Genomic DNA, 14,343 nt, shown 5'->3' on the forward strand with positions numbered 1-14,343 from the left:
GAACTGCTGAGCCTTCTCTTTATCTCCCCAACTACGCTGGCCTTTCTAGCCAGCTAGCAAGTGAGCAAGCAAACAGTAAGAAAACGACGAGAAGCGCTTGCTTTAGCCCAGAGGATTGCCATTGCCTCTGTGTATCCACTATGCTCTTCCCGTTTCCATCTTCCATCTTGCTATGGCTGAACCCCAACCTTACCCCCATTTTGTGGAATTGTTTTGTGTTTTTCTCACTAATCTTTTATTCTTCACTTTTCAGCTCCTGCTGTGAATAGTGTTGACACCTTTTCCCAAGCCTTACCAGGGTTTTAAGATGTTAACAGTCGCCTCTCTGTCTGTTTATGTGCTGCTGAAGTCAGTGCGTATCGCTGTTTGTGCAAAGACGCGGATTTATCTGTTACCTTCTCTCTTGCCTTCATCCCTTGGCGATCTTCTAACTTATCTGTGGTAAACCTCCCTTCCTACTTTGGGAATGCCTGTTAGTACCATCGGGTCTGCTGTTGAAGTCTCTTACGTTCTGTTTGCCTGAAAATATCTTTATTTTATTTTAATTCTGTGAGATGTTTGCACTATTTATTGGATTCTAGCCTGCCATTTGGAAATATGTTCTAAGTCTCTGCTTCGTTGTTTCTTATGAGAATTCAGCGTTTGTTCCAATTCTCGTTTTGTTGCTGGGACCCCCCCCTGCCCCTGCCCCCCAACACGCTTCTAATGATTCTGTTTTCTCTTTATCCGTGAGCAGTTTCAGGGTGACATGCTTAGCACTGGCCACATCTGTCAGGGATCTACAGTTTACAAAGACACCAGGCAAGGAGAATAAAGCAGCAAGGGACTGGAGTCAGGAGCCTGGCTGTCCTTCATGTGAAGTGGAGTCAGTCAGACACAAAGAAAGGCCTGGAAAGCACTTCAGAGGGGAGTTCAGCCTTGGCTGAGGGCTGTGGGTGGCCTGTGGTGGCTGCAGAAGGCAGACAGTCTGCTCGCCTGTCCCTGCTTCTCCCCTTAGCCCTGTCATTCCCCTTGGTGACCAGAGAGCAGTCAGAGGGTGGATTGAGCACCTCACAAAGGTTTGCTCCTTCCTGTGTCTCAGGTGTCATCGAGCCTTTGCTGGAAATGGGTGGAAAGGTTTTTAGTGTTTGAATTTTATCCAATCCCACTTCCTCTTCTATTTATTTGTCTGTCTGTCTATTTGAAAAGTGATTACCATTGTCAGTTCCTAGGCCGTGTAAGGACAGACCATGGACCAAGTATGGTGACCTCTCTCACAGCCTGAGTCACTTGGTGGTGGTTTTGGAAATGCCTTCCCTTCTCCTGAGCCTCAGGGACAGATTAGCCCTCCACTCTCCACCCTCCATTTCTTTATACTCTCTTTTTGTATTTTCCAACCCCTTGCTTCTCCATACCTGATTCTGGACTTTCTTTTTCCTTTTGACTTCTCTCCTACTCTCTCAATTCACTCTTGCATTTTACTCAGTTACTTTTAAAACGTCCTCTAAGTTCAGGTTTTGGTTGCTGCACTAGTAAGTTTCTGTTCCTGTAAGGGGCACAGACAAATGGGCTGCTAAATGACTGTTAGTTTGTCTTAAGTTCTAGAGACCTAAGTCTGAGTCATGTGACCCATTGGCTTGGGCCTCTGGTAAGGACAGTAGCCTAGAGTGAGCAGATCTTAGGGAAGGAAGTGTGAAAGAGGGGCAGAGGGGAAAAGAGACCTCATAGTCACCTTCAAGATGACTACATCCCCAGGATGACCTAAGGACTGCCCAATGGGACCCCCCTTCTCAAGCCCCTCCCCCCAGTTGTATCTGGTGATAGCCTTAACACAAGAGCTTCTGGGACTTCCAGCATCCAAACCATAGCAGTTCTTAATTTTTCGGAGTTAGAATTGCCACTTGGCCTATTTTATACTTCAGTTTTTCTCCTGATATTCTTGATCCTGCCTTTTATCTTGTCAAATATACTAAGTGTAATTATTTTAATGTCTTCTTTAAATAACCTGCAGTCTAGGGTCTCTGCCTCCTCTACTCCTCAGTTGCTCTTATTGTTCATATAGATTCTCTTACATGATGTTTAATTTTCAGTATGTACTAGATGCTCTTTGTGAAAATTATAGAACTATTTAGAATGCAGACATTGTTTTTCTTCAGAGAATATCCGAATTCGTGTGTGTGTGCGCGTGTGTGTGCGTGCACGTGTGTGTGTGTGTGTGTGTGTGTGCACGCGCATGTGTGTAGCTGAGCACAGCGATAGCCTCACTTGAACAACAGATGAAAAACCCTACGGCAAGATCTTTTCCTGGTTCATTCAGGTCTGTCTGAAAGCCAGTTAGTTCCGGCTAAGAGCAGGGGTACCAGCCCCCCCCCTCTTCTATCACCTCTAGATGTTTGCCTGTGTTTCCTTAAGCCAAGAAGCTGTCAGAAGCAGTGCTCAGGCCTTCATTGTCTTAGCTTAGCCCTGGAGCTGGCAAGTGTCCCAAGGGAGAGCTGCCTGACTGCTGGGCACCCCCCGAGTGTGCGATTTGGCCCCATAATTCCCCGCTGCACTGCTGGCTTACTGATGCATTCAAGCTGATTTAAAAGCAAACTGCGTAGGTTCTTCATTGTTCTTAGTGAAAGAATTCCTGTGAGTTTATTAGTCAACTGTTACCAGAAGACTTCGGCTAGGGAACCGCTTCCAAGCTTCGTATTCCTACTGCATTGATCTGCATTTAAAAGGATTTGATGCATGCCATCTGCGTGCCCGTCAATAAAAGTATAAAAAGTCTGCAATGGCTTATGCTAGTTTTCTTATAGCTTGTGGCTCACAGTTCTTAATTAACAAGCATTGCCTATGATAGGTCAGAGTTAGAGCCCTGCTGGTTTTCTCGTAGTCCCATCGCTAGGCTGTCTCACCTGTGATGGGCCTGAAGCAGCGGTAGGTAGTTGACCCCGTGGCTCACCTGGGATACTGGGGTGTGGTGATGCTCACCTTGTGGGACCAAGGGGCAGTGGGATTAATGAAAGGACGCAGCAGGGCAGTGCCTGGCAGAGCCGACTCCCGGAGCCAGGGCGGCTTTTCTTTGATGTTCATTATCAGTATTTGTCTGTCCTTTGTAGGCACAGACTGCTCATTCATTCCCAGCCACCCAGACCCAAATAACCACATAGAAACTATATTAATTACAACTCTGCTTGGCCAATAGCTCAGGCATATTTCTAGTTAGCTCTTATATCTTAAATTAGCTCATTTCTATTACTTTGTATTTTACCACAAGGATCTTGTTCTTGGGCAGCTACATGGCATCTTTCTCCTTTGGCAGTGACATGGCATCTTTTTGACTCTGCCTACTCTCTCTCTCTATCTTTCCCAGTCTAACTATATTCTGCTCTGCCACAGGCCAAAGCAGCTTTATTCATTAGCCAATAAAAGCAGCACATATACAGAAGGACATCCCACATCAGTCCCTTAACATGACGGTCTTCTTAACTCCCCATCTGTTTCTCATGATCTTCCCAGTCCTTTCTAGCTTAGCTCAAATGTCTCTTCCCCTGTGATTCCTAAGCTGGTTCCTCCAAGCCAGGCATCATGTATTTTTCTTCTTTGCCCCTACGGAGTATTAACATATCCTTGGATTATAGCTCTAGTGTATCTTGTAACACACACACACACACACACACACACACACACGTTGAAGGGAGCCTCTTGTTTGTTCCCGGTCACGCAGAACTGAAATAACCACATAGAAACTGTATTATTTAATCACTGCTTAGCCCATTAGCTCTAGCTTCTTATTGGCTAACTCTTACGTCTTACCTTAACCCATTTCCATTAATCTATGTATCACCACCGCGGTCTACCAACAAAGTTTCATCATGTCTATCTCTGGCAACAGTCCCGTGGCTTCTTCCTACTCTGCCTCCTTTCTCCCAGCATTCAGTTTAGTTTTCCCTGCTTATCCAAGTTCTGCCCTATCAACAGGCCAAGGCTGTTTCTTTATTCACAGTGGTATTCATAGCATACAGAGGGGAATTCCACATCACTCACTCACACACACACATTCTATAATTTATGATGCTATAATCAAAATTTGAAGAATATGAGTTTTAAAAATTCATTTCATGGTAGTCTACTGGCCTGGATGTCCTTGGAGGACTTGAATTAATGGGTGTGTGCTAACTGCCTGACTATTGACACTTGTATTGTAGAGAGTGTCCATGTGCTTGAAGGAGCTGTGCAGTGTTGCTTACGAATGCTTGGTCATATGTGTATAAGACCTTCCTGCCTTCTAGAGGTATGGACTCCTGCTGGGCCTGTTTATACAGCTGTGGGTAGAATAGATTTGGAGAATCTGTTTTCATCCTCGTAGAACTTAGAAAGTGTGTATATCCCTGTGGTGTGTGTGTGTGTGTGAATGTGTGATGTATGTGTGTGTGCATGCACATGTGTGACCTTGTGCATGCTTGTGAAGGCCAGAGGACATCGGATGTCTTCCCCTTTCGATTCCCACCCTGTTCCCTTGAGGCAGGGTGTCATGTATTTGTATTTTAATGGAATCCATTTAGCAGAGGAAGGAGAGGAGGAGACAGAGCAAGGCTTGTTAGTAATGGATTTAATTTGATGAACGCTGACACATCTCAAACAGCAGTGACCCAGAGACGAGGGCTGTTTTTCGTGCAGAATGGAGACCTGTGGTAGATTGCAAATGGCACCGTAGTGGCTGCCATCACAGGGTAAGATTTTCATGGCTCTCCTTTTCCTGCATGGTCATGGGATGGAGGTCCCATTTCTAGCCATTGACTTCATATCCTGAGCACAAGAAGGAAGAATACAAGAGGCGATGAGCATGGGCTTCCTGGGCTTGTTCCCCAAAGACATTGCTGGAAGCCGCTGCCATAGCTTTTACTCACCTCATGGTCAGAATTGTGTTGTGTTGTCTCCACCTTTAAATGAGAACAAAGGAACTGTAGTCATTTAGTTGGTGTTTTGTATTCTATCACCACAGAGAGAATGGGGGGGGGGGGAGAAAGATTATACCAGACAGGAGAAAGGCCTTTAGACAGCTAGTGAGTATCTCCTGAAGTTCTCATAACAACCTTGGGGATTTTGTACCTCCTCCTCCCTTTTGTACATGAGGAAGTTGAAGCTGGCCATTCACTCAGGGTTACAGGAGTAGCTAGCAGTCTTGATGTGGGACCCAATTGCAGGCTGATTTGGTTAAGCTACCATGCCACACATCTACTGATGCGTAACGTGGAATAGTTAGGGAGAAGCCAGACTGTAAAGGGCCTGACCATAGGAATCAGGAGAGTTTTGGCTAACCCCTGGCACACACCGTTTTTCTCTAATTGATTTCAGTTAGGTGTCTCCGCTGATGGTGTCTGTGTACCTCACACTCTCACTCTGGGGTTTATCTTCCTTTGACGAGCTTAGTGCCTTTCTCTAGCAAGAACGTGGACATGGGCCCAGGAATGCCTGGGCTGAAAGGGATTCTTCTTGTCTGCATGACTCTCTGTATTAATTACTTTTCTGGTTGCTGTGTTAAAATACTCTGGCAAAAGCAACTTCAGGATGGAAGGCTTTATAATGGCTTACAGTTCAAAGTTACAGTCTGTTAAGGTGGGGAAGCCACAGCGGCAGGAACCCGAGGCAGTTGGCGCTTTGCATCCATAGTAAGGAAGCAGTGAGAAGTGAGTACCCATGCTCAGGTGGCTTTCTCCTTTCTGTACAGTCTAGGAACCCAGAGTGGAGCAGGGTTCCCTATCAAAGTTAGCCAATCAGAATACTGCCTCACAGGCATGCCTTACAGTTAACCAATCAGGATACTTCTTCACAGGCATGTCTTGCAGTTAACCAATCAGGATACTTCTTCACAGGCATGCCTTATAGTTAACCAATCAGGATACTTCTTCACAGGCATGTCTTGCAGTTAACCAATCAGGATAGTCCCTCACAGGCATATCTTATAGTTAACCAATAAGGATACTCCCTCAAAATATCCCTTACAATTAACCAATCGGGATACTCCCTCACAGGCATCCCTTAAAGATGATTTCAGAGTTCATCAAATTAACAATTGACAACTGAGATCAGCTATTACACTTATTATTTTAAAAATATGTATGTGTATATATGTGTGTGTTTGTATGTGCACCACATGTGTGCAGGAACTCAAGGAGGTCAAAAGAGAGCATCAAATCTGTTGGAACTAGAGTTCAGACAGTTGTGAGCCACCATATGGGTGCTGGGAATTGAACTCAGGTCCTCCTCAAGAGCAGCCAGCGCTCTTCCCTGCTGAGCTGTCTCCTCCGGCCCTCTACAGTCAGTATCTTTATGTTATCTTCATAGCCATCTTTTGCAGTCTGCCGTGGCCAAGCCCAACTCAGAGGAAAGAGACTGTCGCTGCTTTGAGATCATGGCGCTTGGTTCTTGCAGACAGCAGGTACTTAACTTCCAAGAGGATGTTGAAAATCCTAGATGACTGAGCCAAGATCACACAGTAGTGAAGACAAATAAGCCCAGGGAAATCAACTTTCTCTTTTAATTAAAATGCTGCCTGGTTGGGGATGTCTTCACTGGGGCATGATTGGCACCAACCTTTCACCGTGGGGACTTGGTTTCTTTGCTGAGCATACCAGTCATTTTGTGTTTGGAGTTAATTACTATAACCTTTTTAAGTATTTTATTTCTTTTTAAAGTTTAGAAGACTTTATTCCCTTTAAACACCTGTCTATCTATTTTCATATCTATTTATTTTCATGTCTAGTCTACTCTTCAAATTTCACAGAGCCCCTTCTAAACACAGGGTTCTTGTGTGTTGTCTGACGGTGACTTCATAGGTGAGAAGAAGTTGGGGAATTTGTCAGAACAAAGCTCATCTTTACACTTGAGGATCTAGACCGACTTAAGGTTTCCATGGTGACTTGTTTAGCCTTGTGTCCTCAGCAGTCTAGGGACCCAATTTCTTTGGAATTATCCAGCCCTTGCCAGCTTCCATGAATACAGTGATCCTGGATAGGGAGAAATCTGTAGAAACCACACCAAACGGTGCTGACCTGCTAACTCCTCCGGGGTTCATTTCAGACGTACGTTCCTATGCCCAAGAGAGTCTGCAATGAAACTTAAATTATCAGGCTAGTACAGTGAGCTTGTAGGCATTGAGTAGGACAGACAGGAGCACTGACCATTGGTTTCAAAGGCCTTGTAGCAACTAAAGCTGGAGCTTTCCTATAAGAAGCAGTTTCTCCATGTGCTGTAACCTGCGTGTATTGGGAAGATCTGGAGACAAAGTGTTCATTCATCGACTACATGAGTGTCACACAGGTTCTGAGTGCTGACCCACTATGTGCTATGGCATGCCTGGTTCTGCACACATATTGGGAGTTCACACACAGGTCCAAAGGCACACAGGCTTACTCTCCATGTTAAGCACTGATCTTCTAGCCGGGTGGTGGTCGTGCAAACTTTTAATCCCAGCACTACGGAGGCAGAGGCAGGGGATCTCTGTCCCAGAAGACTGCTTCAAATACCTTGACTCTGCTCCCCTCACAATCCACTTACATGTTAATCAAAATAAGGGATTTGACTGTAGTGTGCACATCAGTAACTGTGACAGTTGTGAGGGCACACGTGGAGGTCATGTGGGGGTCGTGTAGGTGGAGCTTCAGGGAGCGAGAAGACTGCTGTCACATGGATGAGATGGGGAAGAGGTGTGGATGGTAGTGAAGATCCGGAGATGAACCCATGAAGGCAGAACAGATGCCGAGCATAAATGTCAGCCTGTGTGGAAGCCGGCGGGTCTGTCTGTGATGGTTCAGAAGAGACTGGGAGCCCCACTAATGGAGGAATAAAAAGAAAACAGAAGACGGGGTACCGTGCAATAAAGGGAGAAGTACGTGGGATTTTACAAAGCTGGGTTCTTTGAACTGGGTGTGTAGATGAAAAGGAACCAATTTGCATAAGAAAAATCGCACTGTGAGGAGAGGTTGGTTTACCGCAAATGCTTCCAGTTTAAACGTTTTACAGAACCTCTGCGTCTCAGCCCAATAATTGTGTAAAGAGGAGCTTCTAGGATGGATGAGGGAGTAAATGTGCTCTGTGTTTCTGGGAAAGGTGTGGCACCCCACCCCCACCTCCTGCGACTCCAAGTCTGCTAAGTGGTTATCGATTGAACAGTTCAGGGCTCAGGGAGGTCTAGAGGACATGGTTTCTTCAGGTGGATGGGTGATGAGGCAGGTCTGTGAGAGAGGCCCGGCTGGAGCAGAGTCTAGCACTGCACTCCCCGCTCTGCAGCAGGCAGAATAACAGAGACTGCTCCGGTCCTGTGAATCACATGACCGTGGCCCATTAGGGCCCACTAAACCTGGGCTTTCAGGTATGTGTGTGTAGGTGAGTGTGTGCACATGTGAGTGTGTGCACATGTGAGCGTGTGCACATGCAAGTGCCTGCACATGAGTGAATGTACATGCGAGTGTATGCACATGTGAGTGTGTGCACCTGTAAGTGTGTGCACATGTGAGTGTATGCACACGCGAGTGTGTGCACATGTGTGTGCCTGCACATGAGTGAATGCACATGCGAGTGTGTGCACATGTGAGTGTGTGCACCTGTAAGTGTGTGCACATGTGAGTGTATGCACATGCGAGTGTGTGCACATGTGTGTGCCTGCACATGAGTGAATGCACATGTGAGTGTGTGCACATGTGTATGCACATATGAATGCATGTACATGTGAGTACATGCTTGTAGAGGTCAGAAGACCTCAGATTTCTTGGAGCATCTTTGTGTTTGAGACAGGATCTCTTAGTGGCCTTGCTCTTTGCCTGGCAGGCCAGGCTAGCAGCCCTGGGTGTTTTAGGAGATTCCCTGTCTCTGCTTCCCATCTTGTTATTGTTGGGAAGCTGCCAGGCCTGGATAAAAAAACAAGAAACGAACAAAAAACAAACAAAAGGACAAACCAAACCAAACAAGCATGCATCCTGGGGACTGGACTCAGGTTCTCCTACCTGCGTGGCATTTTATCTCATTGCCTCAGCCTCAGTTTCTCACCTTCAGTAAGGCATGCAGCTGGCACAGGGCCCACTTAGTAACGAGTACTTCTCATGTTGTTGTTAGTCCAGGACGGGAACCAAAAGGACAGTTGCTGACCTCAGGGGACACTCAGGGTCAAAGAGTATTCCCGCTGAGAAGTTGCCCTTTTTTGAAGGTGTGAGTGTGGGCCCGCGCCAACTGGCCACACTCCACTCTGCTGACACTGTAGGTTCAGGCAGGAGCTCTGCTCTCAGGATGCTTTACATTATTTACATTAGAGCCAGCTCTGAAGGCCAGACATAAACAATGGGGCTGTAGGTTCATTCTGCATTCTCCTGCTTTAAAAGTATATTTTTAAATTTTTAAAAAAATTCTCTTAATTTTGGTTGTATACATAACTATTGTATACATTTATGATGGACAATGGGTGGGATGTTTGATATGCATAGGCTGAGGAACGATTAAATCAAGTTAGGTAAGGCATCTATCACTTGATCTATTCAATTTTTGTGTATATGTGTGTATGTGGGGGTTCACATGTGGGTGAAGGGGTATGGATGTGGGTGTTCACGTGGGTGAAGGTGTGTGTGTGTGGGTTCACATGTGGGTGTGTATGTGGGGGCTTACATGTGGGTGAAGGTGGGGGGTCAGAGCACAGCCTCTGTCGGTGTTGCCGAGGGAACTCATCCATTTACCCTTGAAGTCTCTCATTTCCTGGAATTCACTGTGGCTTCCAAGGGCCCTCTCGTCACCTCCCATCTTGTAGGCTGGGATTATAGGTGCATGTTACCATGCGTACTTTTTTAAACATGGGTTTTTGGTGTCCAAAGTCAGGTCCTCATATATGTAGAATGAGTACATTACTGACTAAGCCATTTTCCTTGTCCCTATTTGGTACTTTTTATATAGCGTGTACATAAAACATCTTAGCCATTTCTAGTTGTATAATGCAGTGTTCACCATGCTGTCCAACGGTTCTCTAAAACTTTGTACACATCCCTAACTGAAACGTCACAGCCGTTGGCCAGCGCCTCCGATGCCCTCCCACCCAGAGCTCTTGTAATTCTCTCTGCTTCTGAGTTTATGTTTTATAATTGCACGTAGACATCTTTCATTGTTCGTCCTTCTGTGCCCTGCTTGTTTCTCTCGCTAACATTATTCAAGTTCATTTACTTTGCAATGACAAAACTCCCCGCTTTAAGAGGTTGTATACTAACTCGCTAGTTGGTGGTGGTGCATGCTTTTAATCCCAGCACGCAGAAGGCAGAGTCAGGCGGATCTCTGTGAGTTTGAGGCCAGCCTGGTCTACAGAGTGAGTTCCAGGACAGGCTCCAAAGCTACAGAGAAACCCTGTCTTTAAAAAAAAAAGGTTGTCTGCTACCTACTCCTTTATTGGTGGGCACCTGAGTTGATTTACTAACTGGGCATTGCGAGTGAGCTGAGTGCACAGGGCGTCTCTTCGTGGAGGCCTCACTTCCTTCCAGGGCAGTGTTCCTGTGTGGAGTTGCTGAGTCTGTGGCAGTTCTGCTGTTTGTGTTTTGAAGGACTTACTTCTGGTGGGTAGCACTGGCCATGCATCCCAAACACCCAGATTGCTCGCTGAGAATCTGTATTCTCGGGCTACGCTCCATCTGCCAAGTCCAAGTCCTGAGGCTGACATCTTCAACAGTCTCCTCACGTGGCTCCTCCGTCATCCTTCTGCCTCCTGAGAGTGGACCAGCATCTGGTGTCACCTCAGGTCACTTGGACACTTGCCCCTTTGGATGGATGATGGAATCCTTAATCGCCTATGCCTCGTCTTGGAATGTCTTTCAGTTGACCTGTTGGCTACACTGCCTCTTCTCGCTCATGTCTGTGAGCTACAGCACCCTTTCAGTTTTGAGTCAACTCGTGTCTCCCAAGCAAGGGGCAGACCATGCAGCACCAGAACGTTCTCAAGTCCTCACTTGGTGTGTTGCTCTCCTACTTCCTCTGCTTGGTAGCAAGGGTAGGAAGACTCACACCACTTTCAACGGGCCCCGTTTATTAGGCATCTAGATGATGGAGCCAGACGTGTTCTGGGCTTAGTGACCTATTCCTACCATCTGATTTATGTTATTTTTTACAACTCAATGGAAGAAACCTAACCCCATTTTACATAAGTTTTAACTGTCAACCTGACACAAATGCCTGGGAAGACAGTCTTAATGAGAAATTATTTGCATCACATTGGCCTGTGGGCCTTCTCTGGGGGATTGTTCTGATGGTTAATTGATGTGGGAAGACACAGCCCACAGCCCACTGTGAGTGGCACCGTTGCCTAGGCAGGGTGAGGGTCCCAGACAGTATAAGAGAAGGGGAGGCGGGCTGGGAGCAGCGAACAAGCAAGTGGCCAGGCATTAATTCTCTCTCTGCTCTGGACTGTGGATGTGGTTAAGTCCCAGCCTTGACGTCCATTTGGTAAAGGCCTACAGCCTGGAATTGTAAGAAAATGAACCCCTTCTCCTCTCAGTTGCTTTTGTCAGTGTGGTTTGTCACAACAGGAATGAGACCAGGATGGGCAGCAGGAACAACCTGCGTTTGCCCTAGACCCAGCATAGTTCAGGAAGTTAATTGTGTATCTCACTCAGGAGAGGTCAGAGCGAGGGCTGCTGCAGACTCTCGCTCTCTCTGGCACGTCTCCTCACAGCCCACCTTGGAAGAGCAAAGTACAGACTGCCCATGTCCCTGTGGAGGCCTGAGTAAGCTCCATTTTATGGTGCTCTAAGACTTAATTTTTTATATCCCTTTGAAATTTCATCCCTGCCCCTCCTCATCAAATGTTGAGGAACCTGCTGTCAGCAGAGAGTACCTTGCCCAGGGCCATACCCCTTGTGGTGCTGAAACATGGTTTTTATGTGTTAGTGTGAGTCCCCTTATTCTGCTACTGGAATGCCCAAATATTCTCTCATTTTCCTTCTCTCCACAGATCCACAGTCCCCTCTCTCTCAGTGGGTAGGGCTCATGGCCCCTAGTGCTGTGACTCAGTCATACTTCATGGCCCCTAGTGCTGTGACTCAGTCATACTTCGTAGCCCCTAGTGCTGTGACTCAGTCATACTTCATAGCCCCTAGTGCGGTGACATCCTCATATTTACAATTGAATTCACCTTCCTTGGTATGTAAATCTGTAGAAAAGGCTGTTTATATAAGGGCACCTTGACAATTCTAACTCCAGCCTGATCTGAAATGCTCCTGTAATTAGGTATAGGTCGACATTAGCTAAATTGAATATAATCCATCACGCTTATTGGATGTGGTGGGGAGGTACAGACCCTGAGGATCAGCAGGAAAGCCACATTACGTACAGATGAGCTGAGCAGTTGCCTGGGCAGCTTGCGTGTGCAGAACAGGGCAGCCCGCTCTGTACCAGAATAAGAAACAGGAGAAACTGGAGAAATTAAAAAAAAATGGTTGTGACAGCATGCATAAGTCTTGCACAATATCAAGGCAGATGCTAAAGGTCTCAGCATGGAGTGGGGAGGGACACAGAGTTTCACCCATAGCTAAGCTGTCCGAGAGAGGCAGAATCAGTTTTCTTTAAGGGTGTGGCCCCTGGTATGTTGACTACACTCCAGTGGGTGAACCCATGCACAAACTGGACCTGATATTTTTTTCCCCAAAGTACACAAAGCTGGGTGGTGGGGAAAGGAGGATTGTTTGGGAAGGGACTGGGTAATGTAGAATTCCCCTCTGTATGCTGTGAATAACAGTAGTTAATAAAGAAGCTGCTTTGGGCCTATTGCAGCACAGAATAGGGCAAGGCAGGAATTCCAAGCAGATAGAGAAGGAGAAAGTAGGCGGAGTCAGGGAGAAGCCATGTAGCTGCCGCAGGAGACAGACACCGGATGGAACCTTACCAGTAGGCCACAGCCACGTGGTGATACACAGATTAATAGAAATGGGTTAATTTAAGATATAAGAGCTAGCCAATAAGAAGTGTGAGCTAATAGGCCAAGCAGTGTTGTATTAATACAGTTTCTGTGTGGTTATTTCGGGTCTGGGCAACCAGGAAATGAACAGGCAGCCTCAGACTACAGCTGGGGGAAGGAGTTGAGTGTATCAAAATACATTTTATGCAATTCTCTAAGAATTAATAAAAACATTAAAAGTTTAATTCTTGAAAAAGCAGTGTAAATTGAAAGCAGTGTGTGTGTGTGTGTGTGTGTGTGTGTGTGTGTGTGTGTGTGTGTGAGTGCGGGTACACAGGTGTCATGTGTGGCCTTCACTTGGAGGTCAGAGAACAACTCTGTGGAATTGCTCCTCTCTTTCCACCTTTACACGGATTCTGGGACTCTTAACTCAGGCTCTCAGGCAAAAGCTTACTTGCTGAGCCTTCTCCCCCACCCATGTGACTGTTATCTAGACCAACATCAGATCATCTTCTGGGTCCTGGGTCCTGACCACTGCTTTCTTAATGGGCCTCAGATGCTAATAGAAATGTTTGTACACAATGTTTATTGTTCTCATGTCCTCAGAGAATCCAATTCCAACTTTGTTTTCAGAATTAATCACTTTGATGATTCATTTTATCTTGGGGTTATGCCTTCTGAAGTCCTGCCCATTAGGAAGGAGCTGGGTTTCCTTGGTGATGTCTCATCACCAGGGACCCATCTTAGGGGCCCATGGAAGGCTTATTTTAGACTCATCTCAGTCCTTAAGTAGTCCTCAGCATATCTTACAATCATAAAGCGTTTGTTACTTTCTACAGCTTTTCATTAGCTGTTATTTAATTTTATTCCCATCGTCATTGTCGCTGTTGAAAGCTGTATGAGACAGGAAGACAGAATGAGAGAGGTCAGCCTGTTTAGTCTGCAATGGATTCCCGGGAATGGATTTTCAATTCTTGCCTACCCTTTGCTTGAAAGCAGCTTGAATTTTAAACTATACCTCACAGTCTACAACCTCAACCACAGACTTACCTTATAGGTGCCCACACATATGTGTGCACACTGGTGTTCCCACACGTATGTGTGCACACCAGTGTCCTGGTGTTCCTACATGTATGTGTACACATTGGTGTCCTGGTATTTCTATATGTATGTGTACACACTGATGTTCTGGTGTTCCTACATGTATGTACACACTACAACACTCTGGTGTTCCCACACTCTTCACAAAACCTTAAAGCTTAGCTCCTGTCTCCATCTCTAAACAGCCTCCTCTTTGAGAACTCCATGGGAAATGGAGACAGATTGGAGAAAGGGAACAATTCAGGAAGAGCTCCCTGGGAACTTTCCCAGCAAGTCCTGCCTGGTTCTGTTTCTGGATGCACAAGACAGATGGACTTTGAGCAGTGCTTGGTTTCAGATGGTATCGTGCCTGGTAGAGG

At 46.2% G+C, this 14,343-nt stretch overlaps 1 protein-coding gene across 2 annotated transcripts in view; it reads left to right on the forward strand.

Moving 5' to 3' along the window:
- Kcnh1 (potassium voltage-gated channel subfamily H member 1) overlaps positions 1-14,343 on the forward strand; it is a 291,256-nt gene that overhangs the window by 94,641 nt on the left and 182,272 nt on the right. The gene's annotated exons all lie outside the window — the stretch shown is intronic.

This window comes from Microtus pennsylvanicus, chromosome 10 (genome assembly GCF_037038515.1).
Source record: "Microtus pennsylvanicus isolate mMicPen1 chromosome 10, mMicPen1.hap1, whole genome shotgun sequence".
NCBI classification, from domain to species: domain Eukaryota; kingdom Metazoa; phylum Chordata; class Mammalia; order Rodentia; family Cricetidae; genus Microtus; species Microtus pennsylvanicus.